General features: G+C 41.1%; 1 protein-coding gene and 1 long non-coding RNA gene across 5 annotated transcripts in view; one reads left to right on the top strand and one right to left on the bottom strand.

Annotated features, from left to right (window-relative positions):
• Positions 1 to 13902, top strand: part of RNF150 (ring finger protein 150) — a 386314-nt gene that overhangs the window by 268172 nt on the left and 104240 nt on the right. The window lies entirely within an intron of this gene.
• LOC138175102 (uncharacterized) overlaps positions 1 to 13902 on the bottom strand; it is a 41106-nt gene that overhangs the window by 3788 nt on the left and 23416 nt on the right. For both annotated transcript variants that reach the window (XR_011171876.1, XR_011171877.1), the window contains exon 2: positions 1533 to 1739. This is a non-coding gene — a long non-coding RNA (uncharacterized lncRNA). The remainder of the gene's footprint in view (positions 1 to 1532; positions 1740 to 13902) is intronic.

The following is a 13902-nucleotide window of genomic DNA, read 5'->3' as shown; positions in this document are numbered from 1 at the left end:
AATCCAGTATAGTTTGTCCTAATGTTTTTGGTTGTTGTTTTTTTAAGCAATTGGGGTTAAGTAACTTGCTCAAGGTTACACGGCCAGTTATTTCTGGGTGTGGTGCTAAGTATCTAAGCCCAGATTTGATCCCAGGTCATCCTGACTCTGGGGCCGGTGCTCTTACTCACTGTGCCACCTGGCCACCCCTAAGCAATTGGGGTTAAGTAACTTACTCAAGGTTACACAGCCAGGTGTTTCTGGGTGGGTGTTAAGTGTCTGAGCCTGGATTCGATCCCAGGTCATCCCAACTCTGGGGCCGGTGCTCTTACTAACTGTACTACCTGGCCACCCCCGTCCTAATGTTTCTTGTTGGCAGCTGCCACCAGTGTGGCAATTCTGTCTCTCTTTTTCTGAGGTGTCAGTTTCTGGTCCCCATCCAGGTCTTTCTCCATCATCTTGAGGCCCTCCAGGTCTTGTGGATCGCATTATTAGAGCTTCTGCTGAAATGACTGGGCATGACCCCATTGTGCTGGTACCCATCATAGATCTTGGTCATGAATCCTGAACTATCTCAGAAGTAAAGGTGACAGGCAGTGGAGGCAGCCCATTGGTACAACTGCTTCTCATCATAGGGCACCAACTCCTTAGTCAATGTGACTGTGTCCACCCATCAGGAGATTTTCACCTTCCCTGATTTTTTTTATTTTTGAGTCAACTGGAGCTAAATAACTTGCCTAGGGTCACACAGCTAGTAAGTATCTGAGACAGATTTGAACTCAAATCCTCCTGATTCCAGGGCAAATGTTCTCTCTACTGTGCTACCTAGCTGCCCCCATTTCCTGACTTTTTGAGAAAGGCAGCCACAGCCCAGATGAACTCCTGCTGGTTCACGTGTGGTTCACTGTGACTCCAGGTATTGTGTGGGCTCCACTCTGCCAGCCAGGGGGAAAGGAGCCTAGATTCTTAATAAGCATTCATTGTGGGGTAGCTAGGTGGTGAAGTGAATAGAGGCCCTGGAGTCAGGAGGACCTGAGTTCAAATCTGGACTCACACATTTAACACAAAAAAAACCTAGCCGCCCCAATTGCCCTCCAAAAAGAAAAAAAAAAAATAAGCATTCATTGAATTGAATTACAATTGACTATCACATTGGCAGAGTGAGGAGAAGGCTGCCCATGAATTCAGAAAGACCCAGAGTCAAGTTCTGTCCTTGATATATACTAGCTCTATAAGCAAGTTACACCATCTCTCAGATGTCACTCTACACCAATGTCACTCTAAAACTAAAAGTTACAAGGAAGTTGCTGAGCTGAATCAACAGAGGAAGCTTCTATACCCAGAATGCCCTCACACACCATGAAATCACAGGGCTGGACCAAAGAATGGAAAATCCCCTTGTCCCTGGTCTGTCCAGCCCAGTCCTGCATTCTCAGTCCATTATATAGTTTGTGTTTAAGCTGTGCTGCATTTTTTTAAATACCATTCTCTTTTTCTGTGAGCTTAGGAGATGAACAGGCCACTGCCCATAAGAACATTTCTGTGAGACTCACTTTTTCAGTAAATTCAAAACCCAGAACAAGACGGGGTGGTCACGGAGCTGTACTCTCCATATTGGTCAGATCACATCTGGGGTACTGTATCCAATCCTAGCTGCTATGTTTGCAGATCTGGAATGTGTCCAGAGAAGAATGGCTAGAATGATGAGTGGCCATGAAATCATCCCGTGAAAATTAGCTGAAGGAATTGGTGATATATAGCTAGATCAAAAGAAGACAAAGAGAGATATTAATTACTGCTTTTAAATATTTATAAGACTCTCATGGAAAAAAGAAATTAGACATTCTATTTAGCTCCAAAGAGAAGGATTAAGATTTATATCCTAATTGTGAAAGTTAGAAGAAGGTAGATTTTACTTCAATATCAGAAAAAAAAACTTCCCAATGATTAGAGATGCTTGAAAATGAAATTTAAGATGGCAGGTGCCCCAACACTAGGAATATTCAAGTAACGGTCAAGCATAGAACGAAAGTTATCTAGACCAACCCAGTCATCTAGACCGAGACCTTTAGGGAAGCTAAGTGGTGCAGTGGATAGAAGACCAGCCTATGAGTTGGGAGGATCTGAGTTCAAATCCAGCCTCAGACACTAGCTGTGTGCCCCTGGGCAGGTCACTTAACCCTGACTGCCTCAACAACAGCAAATAGAACAGCCTCTTCCTTTTACAGTTGAGAAATCTGAAGCCCAAGAAGCTTAAATGCTTTGCTCAGGGTCACACAGCAAGTCAGAGGGGTCACATTTGAACCCAGCTCCCCTGACTCTAGACAGAGGCTGTTTTTTACTGTACTATGCACCACTCACTGGTCAGGGATCTCACAAGGATTTGATGCATTTAGTAGGGAGTTGACTTTGTTGACCTCTAGATTTTCTTCTGAGACTGAAATGTCAAGATCCTACAGTTGTGTGATTTTAACTGAAATAATAAAATGCTGATAATTTTGTAAAAGAAGAATGACTAAAAGGCCAGAAGGAGCTCAAGAGTATTTAACAAAGCTGATGGTATTTCCTCTTCCTTTCTTCTGCAAAAGTAGCAGATCTTTCCCATTAAAAGGCATATGGGAACATTTTCAGGTATGGCCAATGTGGGAATTTATCGTGCTTGACTACACACATGCATACACACGCGCACGCACACATATATACATGCATATATAAATATATATGTATATACATATATATGTTTGCAAAGGTTTTTTGTTGATGTTTCTCAGTCGGAATTGAATAGCAAAAGGTATGAGTGTAAGGCTAAGGTTGGGATGGGAAGAAGAGAAGGGAGAGGAGAAAGACAGATTCATAGTTTCATGTCTTTCATTTTCCTCCCTTTAAAATTCTGCTGTATAAATAGAAATGCTCATTTTAGTTAGTGTTCGCATAGTTCAGAACAAAAATAAAATAATCCTTAAAAGAAAGAACTATATGGGCTATGTATATAAAAAGAAGGCATCTTTTGCAGTCTTTGGGTTGGGGGAAGAGGAGGTTGGATACACAAGAGATAAAGGGGATCCGCTCAGATTCAGAAGTAGAAGCTTTAGAAGCTTCTGCTCCCGCTGTAACATACACTAGCAGTGTCATAGTCTAGTGGGATGGAAGACAGCACATGCAACCAGAAGATCTGGGTTCAAGTCCTGCTTTGGGCCCTTGCTATGCTTTGGATATGGACACAACACACTTAGGTTAAGATCTAGGCTCTGCCACTTCCCGCCAGTGTGACTCGCTCTCTCATCATCAGTTTGCTCCTGTGAAATGAACAGAAAGGAAATATGATACAGCAGAAGAATGCTTGTCTCTGGGATCAGAGGACCTGTATTGACATTCTGCATCTTTTGTTAACTACCTGTGTGATCTTGGAAAAGTCATTTAAACTCTCTGGGCCTCAGTTTTCTCATCTGTCAAATGGAGGGGTTGGATTAGATGGCCCCTAAATCTGTGTCTGCAGGCTTATGACATAATATCTCTGAGCATGGTCCTCATATGTAAAATGGGTATCATAAAGTTTACACTACCTGCCTCATAGAACTGTAGGAACAAAGCACTTAGTAAGCTTTGAAATGTGTCAATTATTATTGTTAGTGAATTGTATAGGCAATAAATGGCCCCTCTGATACAGTTTGGTATTTGTGGAGTATCTCTAATAATCAAGGCATATTTTTCACAGTATGAATCTAAACTCTGTTATCATGCAGGTTATAATCTAGGTCACCTTGGACAGGTCTCTTCCCTTCTCTGGGCCTCAGTTTCCATTTCTATTTTTTCCATTTTCCATACATATCAGTAAGATAAGGGAATGAGATTAACTGATTGCTAAGGGCTCATAGCTCTAAATCCTAAATAACAGTGGCTCCAAGCAAATCACCTGCCCTAATTTTCAAGCTGCTGTATTAGCTGCAGGACCATGTTTTGCATTGAAGGACACAAAGATCCATCAACCCCCTCTAGTGCAGCTTCTGTATGTAACTGCTTTTCCTCACTCTTCCATGAAAAGCTTACTGGTCTCCTGACTTGTATGAGGACTCAGGGGCAGCTGGGTGTAGTGGCTAGAGTACTCCACCTAGAGTCAGGAAGATCTGAGTTCAAATGTGACCTCAGACATTTCCTAGCTATATGACTCTGGCTAAGCCACTTAACCCTGTTTGCCTCCATTTCCTCATCTGTAAAATGAGCTGGAGAAGGAAATGGGAAATTATTCCAGTATCTTTCCCAAGAAAACCCAAAATGAGGTCATGAAGAGTCCTACACAACATGGAGATGTACTGCCTTTCATGACAGGTCTGTGAGTTACAGGGTAGCTCCTTGGGTGGTATTTTGTAAAAGTTTGGACAAGCTTCCTAGCTAGGAAAATGTGAAGTGGCCTCATTCCCTATCCTACTTGACCATGCATGGAAGCTTTAAACATACATTCATTAATGCAGCAAGCATTTATTAAGCACTTACTACGTGCCAGACATAGTGGCCATTGCTAAGGATTCGAAGACAAAGATAGAATTCTTTACTTTTAAGGAGCTTACATTCTACTGGGGGGAAATATCGTGTGTGTGTGTGTGTGTGTGTGTGTGTGTGTGTGTGTGTGTGTGTACACACACACACCCAACAGAGCAAAGGACAGTGAAAAGACATTAATGAAAAAAAATCAGTGATCACCAAAGCACCCTGCACTGCAATTGAAGAGAAATTTCCAAAGAAAACCTGAAAATATCATGATTTGTTTACCCCCATATTTGTTTACCATTTAAATCCTGCAAAATATAGAGTTCAAAACTGGTGACTGCTTTACAGAGGTCATCCTTAGACTATTTAGTTTTTCTTAATGGACTATTTAATCCCCTCTTTACAATTTAAACTTCTTGGAAAGACTAGCCAATAACATGTCTGTTATTCAAATGGGCCACAAAGAAATCTGAAGCTAGAAACAGAGGGGGAGAATGATTCTGAGCTCACAGATCTCATTTACCTTCTCCTTTGTCCCACCCCAGCCCCTGGTGCTTCCACTATTCCTTTGTTATATAATCACCCAGGTTCCCATCTTAGCCCTTGATTCCAGCTGTGAATGTCTGCCTACTGTCCCAGGTCTGCTGTTAAATAACATTGATGGTCGCCCTGCACCTGTTGTTTGCAAGCATCTGCTGATCTCAAACTGTCAACACATAATATCTATTCCTTGGATCTCTCTCTATGCAGATTTTTAAAAAGCAAGATCATTTCATGTCTGCCGCTTGTTTCTGCCAGACAGGTTTCACTAATGGATGTTCTCAAATCAATGCACCAACTCCTCTTGGTTGGATCATTTCCTCTGGAGCATTAGGGTATCCATGTGCCCATGAACTTCAATATTCTCTCTTTCCAGTTGTTTGCCAGGCTAAATTACCCATGGAATTCATCATATCTTCCAAGAAGTAGGATGATTTCCCAAATTCTCCAAAGCTATCCAGCTCTCTTTATGAAGGGTCTTAACATGAAGTCCAGACATATGTGTGGATAGATTTGAAGGAGTCCATGAATTTTCTTTTAGAAAATATTTTGGGGCAGCTAGGTGGTATAGTGAATAGCCCTGGATTCAAGAGGATCTGAGTTCAAATTTGACCTCAGATACTTAATACTTACTAGCTATGTGACCTTGGGCAAGTCACTTAACCCCAATTGCCTGGCCTCCTCCCTTCAAAAAGCAAAAATAAGGAAAATATTTTTAATTTTATGTTTTTAACTATTGAATGTTTTAACTACTTTTCAGTGTAATTATACTTTGAAATTCTATTTATTTTATGTTATTCTTTTAAAAACATTATCCCAGGGGCAGCTAGGTGGTGAAGTGAATAGAGCATGAGCAACTCAGGAGGACCTGAGTTCAAATCAGACCTCAGATACTTGATACTTACTAGTTGTATGACCTTGGGCAAGTCACTTAACCCGAATTGCCCTGCTTTCCCCCCTCCAAAAGACCAATAAAAGCCAAAAAAAATCTAAAATCATTATCCTAAGAAGGGGTCCACATGCTTTACCGGACTGCCAAAAGATGTTCATGACACAGGAAAAGTGAATAACACCTGTTATAAATTCTTTGCTGTATTCAAATAACTATTGAGATACTTCTCAGTTATCTCCCTGCTTTTTGCCAGCTTTCTGGTTCAATCTCACAGAAAGTCTTATTTTGTGAGAATTGGTAGAGCTAAGTGGGGATATTTGGCCTGGAGAGGGAAAAAAAGTGCATTGAGGAATGATGGCCAGCTTTCCCCTCATGTTCTTTCTTTCTCCTCTTCTCTACAAAGTAAAAGCTTCTTCTCACTCTTTTTGATCAAAATTTAATAATGTTTCTCTCATTCATGCTCTTGAATAATGTCTGATTGTTCCATTCTCCCCTTCCATCCTCTTTTTTTCTTGCTTAGCCCTTCTTCCCCAAGGTCCTGTTGCTCAGTTCTGTTATCCTTCAGCTCCTGGGAATGATGCATCCTGAAAAGCTGAATTTGGAAGGAGTTGATGCACTTTCTATACCAGGATGCACAGATAGTATCCTAGAAGGAGACAAGCCTGTTATTTGTGGTTTTGGTCCTAATGTTGAAAAAACACTATCTTGTTTTCCAAAATCTTTTGGTTTTTCCACTGGATTAGTACATGGACTATTGTTAACTAATAGTTTTAATCACAGGAAAAATAAACATGAAGCTTGAGATGGGGGAAGTAAAATCCTTTTATTCAATTTAATTCAGCAAGCATTTATTAAGTGCCTACAATATACTAAGTGAAGTCCATTAGTATTTATTAAGCTTCTACTATGTGCTAGGCTCTGGAGATACAAAAAAAAATGCAGAAAACAGCCCTGCTCTCAGATAGCTCAATGGGGGAAGACAGTCTACAAACAGCTACATACAAAGAAGATAAGCTATAATCGGGTCTGCTCCATTATTCCCCTGGAAACTCATTATACTGGAAAATCACTTCAGCCCTGGAATTCACACCTTGGATGTACCTTCACTTCCCCCCATCCCTCCCCAATCCCTACCTTACCCTTAACTCCTCCCTCTGATTGAATGGCTCTTCCCAGGCCCTCCATTTAAACCAGGCACCCAGACCAATTACCTCTTCATTTCTGCAATCTGTACTGCCCTATCATGCCCTCTCATTGGGTATCTTCTTTCCCAAACCCCTTTCAATTTATGTTTTATCTTCCTCTATTAGAAAGTAATCTCCCTGAGGGAAGGACTGTTTTTCTTTTTGCCTTTATTTGTATTCTGGATCCTTAGCACAGTGCCTTTTACTTAGTAAACACTTAATAGATGATTGTTGATTGAGAGAGAACTCAGGGGTTCGTCTCCCAGGGAAGGCACTAAGATTGAGGAGAACTAGAAAGGAGTTCTTGCAGAAGATAAGACTTTTGCCGAAATGAGAAAGAAGCCAGGGAAACTGGGAGGTGGATAATAAGGAGGAAAGAATGTTTCAGGTATGGGGGACCACTAGTGAAAATTCATGAAGTCTGGAGATGAAGTATCTAGAAAACAAGGAGGCTAAGTATCACTGGTTCACAAGAGTATGTGGAAGATGGCGCAATTTAAGAACATTATAGAGGGACCAACCAGATAATGAGAGATTATAAAAACCAAAAAGAAGATTTTATATTTCACAATGGTGGTAATAGGAAGTCACTGGAATGTACTGAGAGAGTGTAAAGCCAAGCATGAGCATCTTTCCAGAGGAGTACTGTTGTGAACAGCTTAGAAGGTTCTCTGTTTATTCAATAACAAATCAGAGCAAAACATTCACAGAAAATCAAGGTACAGCATTCACAATGTTATAGCTTGTCACAGAAAATCAAAATAGAGTATCCACCATGTCACAACTCAACAACTTATCACTAAACATAGTTTTAAACAAAGTACATTAATTTAGTCAATCACAAAATCCTTAATTCAGTCACAAAGTACAACAGCCAAAGGTCTCTACCCCAGGTCACAGAAAATTATAATCTTCTCAGTCAGTACACAGTATCCAAGAAAAGACTTCTTTCAGCTTGACTCAAGGCTGGCTCTCAGCTTCCATAGTTCCTTTTCCATGGTCCCAGCTCCAACTGTCACCTGGGTTCAAAGGCAGGCAGCTCCCAGTTCCTTGTCCAGTTCTTTGTCCAGTTCCCTTTCCATATTGAAGTTCACAGTGTCCAGTCCACTTCAAGACCTTCCTAGTTCCTGTTTCTGGGAAGACAAAGCTTGACAGAGCCACGATAATATTCATTCACATTGCCGGCACCATAATCAATTCACTATCTGCCTGTGAAATCAACTCAGACCCACCAACAAGGTCTGAGAACTCAAAAGAAATCATCACATAGAAATAGAAATCATCAACATAGAAATCAACACAGATGACAAACAAGGTCCAAGAGGTCAGCACAAATCATCAGTAAAGTACCAGCACCTCCAAAACCCTTCTCCAGAACTTTTATAAACATAAAATCCTCTTTCAGGGCATCCAGTAAGGTCCCAGGGCTTCTGTATAACAAACAAACATCAACATAGACAGAGCAAACAAACAAAGTGCCAGGATACCACAAGTTTTCTCCTCCTTGAGTCTGCCACCACAAGAGTGCTCTTCTCGATTCTACTGCCTCTAGCCTGGAAATTCTCCTTATATATGATCATTAGCTCCTATCCTCCTGTTGTAGGAATTCATGATTTTTAGGGTTCACAAGTTGTGGGGTTCACACATTCTGTTTCTTTTTTATGTTTATTTCATGTTTATTTTTAGTTTACATCATTCATTTCCACAAGATTTTGAGTTACACATTTTCTCCCCATCTTTCCCCTACCCATCACACCAAAACAGCGATCCCACTGTATCCCCCCTCCAAATTTCCAATGGGGCAAGATGGATCTCTACACAGCAGTGCCTGCATATCTTATTTCCCAGTTGCATGTAAAAAAAATACTATATATATATTTTAAACATTTGATTTTAAAACTTTGGATTCCAGATTCTTTCCCTTCCTCCCTCTTCACCCACCCTTACTGGTAAGATAAGCAATTCAATATAGGTTGTACATGTGTAGCTATGCAAAATATTTCCATAGTGGATATAAAAGACTGACTATATTTCCCTCCATCCTATCCCACCCCCCACTTGTTCTATTCTCTACTTTGACCCTGTCCCTTTTCAAAAGTGTGTGGTTCCAAATTCCTTCCCCCCAACCTGCCCTCCCCTCCATCACGGCCCCACTCATCCCTTTCCCCCCTACTCTCCTGTAGAGCGAGATACCCTATTTAGTGTATATGTCATTCCCTCCCTAAGCCAAATTCAATGAGTAAGGTTGACGCATTCCCTTTTGCCTTCCTGTTCTTCCCCTCCATTGTAACAATTTTCCCTTGCCTCTTCTATAAAGGATAATTTACCCAATTCTGTCTCTCCCCATCTCCTCTTGTTATATTCCTCTCTCACCTCTAAATTTCACCTTTTAGGTATCTTTCCTTCCTACTCAACTGGTCCTGTGACCTTTGTGTATATGTGTATATATATATATATATATATAGACACACAAACATATATAGTACACATATATACACACATTCACGTATGTATTCATATGCCCATATATTCTCCTATATAGACATATATATGTATGTATACATATATGTATTTATATATACATTTATATTCCCTTCAACTATTCTCATACTGAGAAAAGTTTCACCAGTTACAATTATTGTTTTTCCATGTAGGAATGTTAATAGTTCAGCTTTGATAAGTTCCTTATGATTTCTTTTCCCTGTTTACCTACTCATGTTTCTCTTACTTCTTGTACCTGAATGTCATATTTTCTATTTAACTCTGGTTTTTTCATCAAGAATGCTTGAAAGTTCTCTATTCCATTGAATGACCATATTTTCCCCTGAAACGTGATACTCAGTTTTGCTGGGTATGTGATTCTTGGTTTTAATCCCAGCTGCTTTGCCCTTCAGAATATCATATTCCAAACCCTTTGATCCCTCAGTGTAGAAGCTGCCAGATCCTGTGTTGTCCTTACTGTGTTTCTACAATATTCAAATTGTTTCTTGGCTGCTTGTAATATTTTCTCCTTGATCTGGGAATTCCAGAACCTGGCTATAATATTCCTAGGAGTTTTCTTTTTGGGATCTTTTTCAGCAGGTGATCAGTGGATTCTTTCAACCTCTATTTTCCCTCTGTTTCTAAAACATCAGGGCAAGTTTCCTTGAGAATTTTTTGAAGTATGATTTCTAGGTTCTTTCTTTGATCATGGCTTTGAGGTAGTCCAATAATTTTTAAATTATCTCTCCTGGATCTATTTTCCAGGTCAGTGGTTTTTCCAATGAGATATTTCACATTGCCTTCTATTTTTTCATTTGTTTAGATCTGTTTAATAGTATCTTGATTTCTCATGAAGTCACTAGCTTCTGTTTGCTCCAATCTAATTCTGAGGGAATTATTCTCTTAAGTGAGATTTTGAGATTCTTTTTCCATCTGGCAAACTTTGCTTTTTAAGGCATTCTTCTCCTCATTGCCTTTTTGAGCCTCTTTTGCCATTTGAGTTAATCTATTTTTTAAGGTGTTATTTTCTTCAGTTAGGTTGTTGACTCTCTTTTCATGATTTTCTTGCATTATTCTCATTTCTCTTCCCAATTTTTCCTCCACTTTTCTTATTTGCTTTTCAAAATCCTTCTGAAGCTCCTCTGTGGCCTGTAACCAGTTCATATTTTTCTTGAAAGCTTTTGGTGGAGGAGTTCTGACTTTGTTGTCTTCCTCCTGTTCTATGCTTTTTGTCCTCAAAAAAGGAGTCCAAAGTTGGATTTCTGTCCTTTCTTTGCTTGCTCATGTTGCCACTCAATTACTTGACTTTTGAGATTTTTGCCACAATAGAACTCTGCTACCAGAGAGGAAAGCTTTGTCCCAAATGACTTGGGTTTTCTCAGCTTCCAGAGCTATTAGTTGGCTGCCCTCTCTGAAGCCTCCACTGGCTCTGTCACACTGGTCATGCACCCCAGGACCTCCACCCTAGATAGCGATCCAGATCCAAGCAGGTTAAAGCAAGAGTGATTACCCCTCACACTGGTTACTTGGTCCCCCTACAATGTGCAGGCCAGGAGTTCTGAAGTAGCCATGTGGCGGTGGCTGCATGGCCACGACACCTCAGCTGCTTCTCACTCCCGGGGGCAGAGGCCAGACTGCACTCCTGGACCCCCTCTTCCCAAAGGCCACTGACTTCTCCCTTTTTATTTGGCATTTATGGGTTGATAATTCTGGAAACCACCACAGCTGCTGGTGATCCACTCTCCCAGAGTCCTTTCACCTGCAGCTGGTTGCGTACCCTGGGGCTAAAACCATGGATTCATGTAGGGTTTGGCTTGGCTTCCAGTGTGCTGAGATTGACCCTTCGTGCTGTTCTGCCGGGCTGTCCTCAGTGGGAGGTTTGTTTCTATCTGTCACTTTTTGGGTTCTGTAGCCCTAAAGTTTGTTTAGAATCATTTTTGTAGGTATTTGAGGTGCTTATTGGGGGAGTACAGGGAGTCTTCCTGCTTCTCTGCTGCCATCTTGGCTCCTTCACCCCATTTCTTAACAGACTTGATACAAGGCTCCAAAGAAACGAACTGAAAAAAGGTGTTAATTCAATACCTGAAACAAGGCATTAACTACATCTTTGCTTGCCATTACAGAGAGAGAGAGGGGAGAGGTATGACATGTGTGACCTGTGCTTTAGGAAGAGACTAGATAAAAGATGATAAAGACTGTACCAGTATGGTAGCCTGCTAGAGGAGAGATGTTACAAAAAGACAAACAGTAGGACCACTGCTTGGATAAGGGAGGAGAGTGTGAGGAGTCAAGGGTGGCATGTAGTTTGTAAGCCTGGGTGGCTGGGAGGATGGTGGTACCCTCAGTTATAATCGGGAATTTGGGAAAAGTAGTTTGTGAGAAAAGATAATAAGTTCCATTTTGGATATATCAAGTCTAAGAGTCTGACAGTTTTTTTGTTATTGTCTAATAGATGGTTGAAGATTAGAATCTGGAGGTCAGGAAAGAGAGGAGGTCACCATTCTAGGTACTAGGAATACAGCAATTAAGAGAACTAAGCAGCCATGGACCTCATGAAGTTTACACTCATTGGAGGGGTAAAACATAAGTAAATATGAATTACATATAGAATATACAAAGTAATTTCAAAGAAGGAAAGCACTAACTATTATGTGATCAGAAAAAAATGTCTCTTATGGGAGAGGACACCTGAGCTGAGCCTTTGAAGGGAGCTAGAGAGGGTGAAGAACAGAAGTAGGGAGGAAGAAAATTCTAGACATAAAGGGCAGACCATGCAAAGGCATGGGGGTAGGAGTTAAAATGGCATTTAAAGGGACAGAAAATAGGCCAGTATGGCCTTAGAGTGTACAAGGTAGAGCAATGTGAAATCAGTACGAAGAGCTTTCAATGTCAATTCATAGAGGGATTAGGGAGCCCCTGAAGCTTCTTGAGCAAGGGAGTAGCATAGACCCTGTGCTGTAGGAATATTGTTTACTGAAGTTTCACTGTATTTTCTTATCTTGTATTTCCTCACTCCACCATCATTTTACCTCTGTGGTGTCTCTGCTATGGCTGAGTTGGAACTCACATCCACATTGATAGAGTGGCTTTGGGGTCAGGAAGACCTGAGTTCAAAGCTGGCCTCAGACACTTACTAGCTGAGTGACCCTGGGCACTGTCACTTATTAGCCTCTGTTTGCCTCTGTGTTCTTAAATGTAAAATGGGGATGATAACAGCACCTATTTTGCAAGGTTGCTGTGAGGATCAAATGATGTAAAGTTCTTGGCACAAAGTAGGCACCATATAAATGCCTGTTCCCTCCCCTAAGGAAAGAAAGAAGTCTTTTGCCTTTTGGTTAAGCATGGGTGGATAAGTGCCCTTTCCTGTAGACATAACTCAGTCTTTCTTATCTCCAGCATTCAACCCCCATTAAAGATTCCTGCAGCAACACATGCCAGTCTTTGGTTTCAGGAGGATATCAGTGGTCATAAAAGTTCCTTTTCTCATTGATTTGGCTGATACTCATCAGCAATACGGCTACAAGCAGGCCAGCACCAGAAAATCAATTCTCCAGCACTCTTTTCTTGTTTGAATTTAAGCATTGCTCATCTCTTTGGGTATTTATTGTCTGTTTGCCCTTGGACAAGGTACTTGCTCTCCCTGTGCCCTCCCTGGGCTTTATGGTTAAAGTTAAAGTTCTGTTAACACATACAAGAAGTTCAAAATCAAGTCAAGTCAACAAACATTTGTTCAGCACCTACTGTCTGTCAAGCGCTGTGTTAAACAACTGGGATACAAGTGCAAGTGTAAAGAAAGACAGCCCCGGGCTCACTTTCTCTTTTGTACAAGTAGGTGTTTCAGCCCAGCTTCTGCCTAGGTCCCCTCCAGCTCCCAATCTGTGAAAGGAGAGATCGCCCAGCCTTCATTTGAAGACTTCCAGTGGTTGGAAATCCACCATGTATGTACAGGGACAACTCATTCTACTCTCCTAGATCATTGCTAATGACCCTTCCAATGCTAAATCCCATGTTTCTGAGATTGTTATTCTAATCTACAACTTTATTTTTAAAATCTAGCAAATATGGGGCAGCTAGGTGGCGTAGTGAGTAGAGCGCCGGCCCCAGAGTCGGGAGGACCTGGGATCAGTTCCAGCCGTCAGACACTTTACACACACACACCCACACACACACACACACACACACACACACAAAACTGGCCATGTAACCTTGGGCAAGTTACTTAACCCCAATTGCTTAAAAAAAAAATCTAGCAAATAGCTTCAGAACAAAGAGGCTGGTCCTGACCCACATGTATGGAGTCACAAAAAAATGAATTCACAGATGAGAAAATTCCCTCTTCCC

This window comes from Petaurus breviceps, unplaced genomic scaffold (assembly GCF_028583685.1).
Source record: "Petaurus breviceps papuanus isolate PSGF00001 unplaced genomic scaffold, PetGlider_PUasm1.0 76, whole genome shotgun sequence".
NCBI lineage: Eukaryota > Metazoa > Chordata > Mammalia > Diprotodontia > Petauridae > Petaurus > Petaurus breviceps.
Note: the sequence above shows the minus strand (reverse complement) of the source record. Positions and strands in the feature narration are given on the sequence as shown.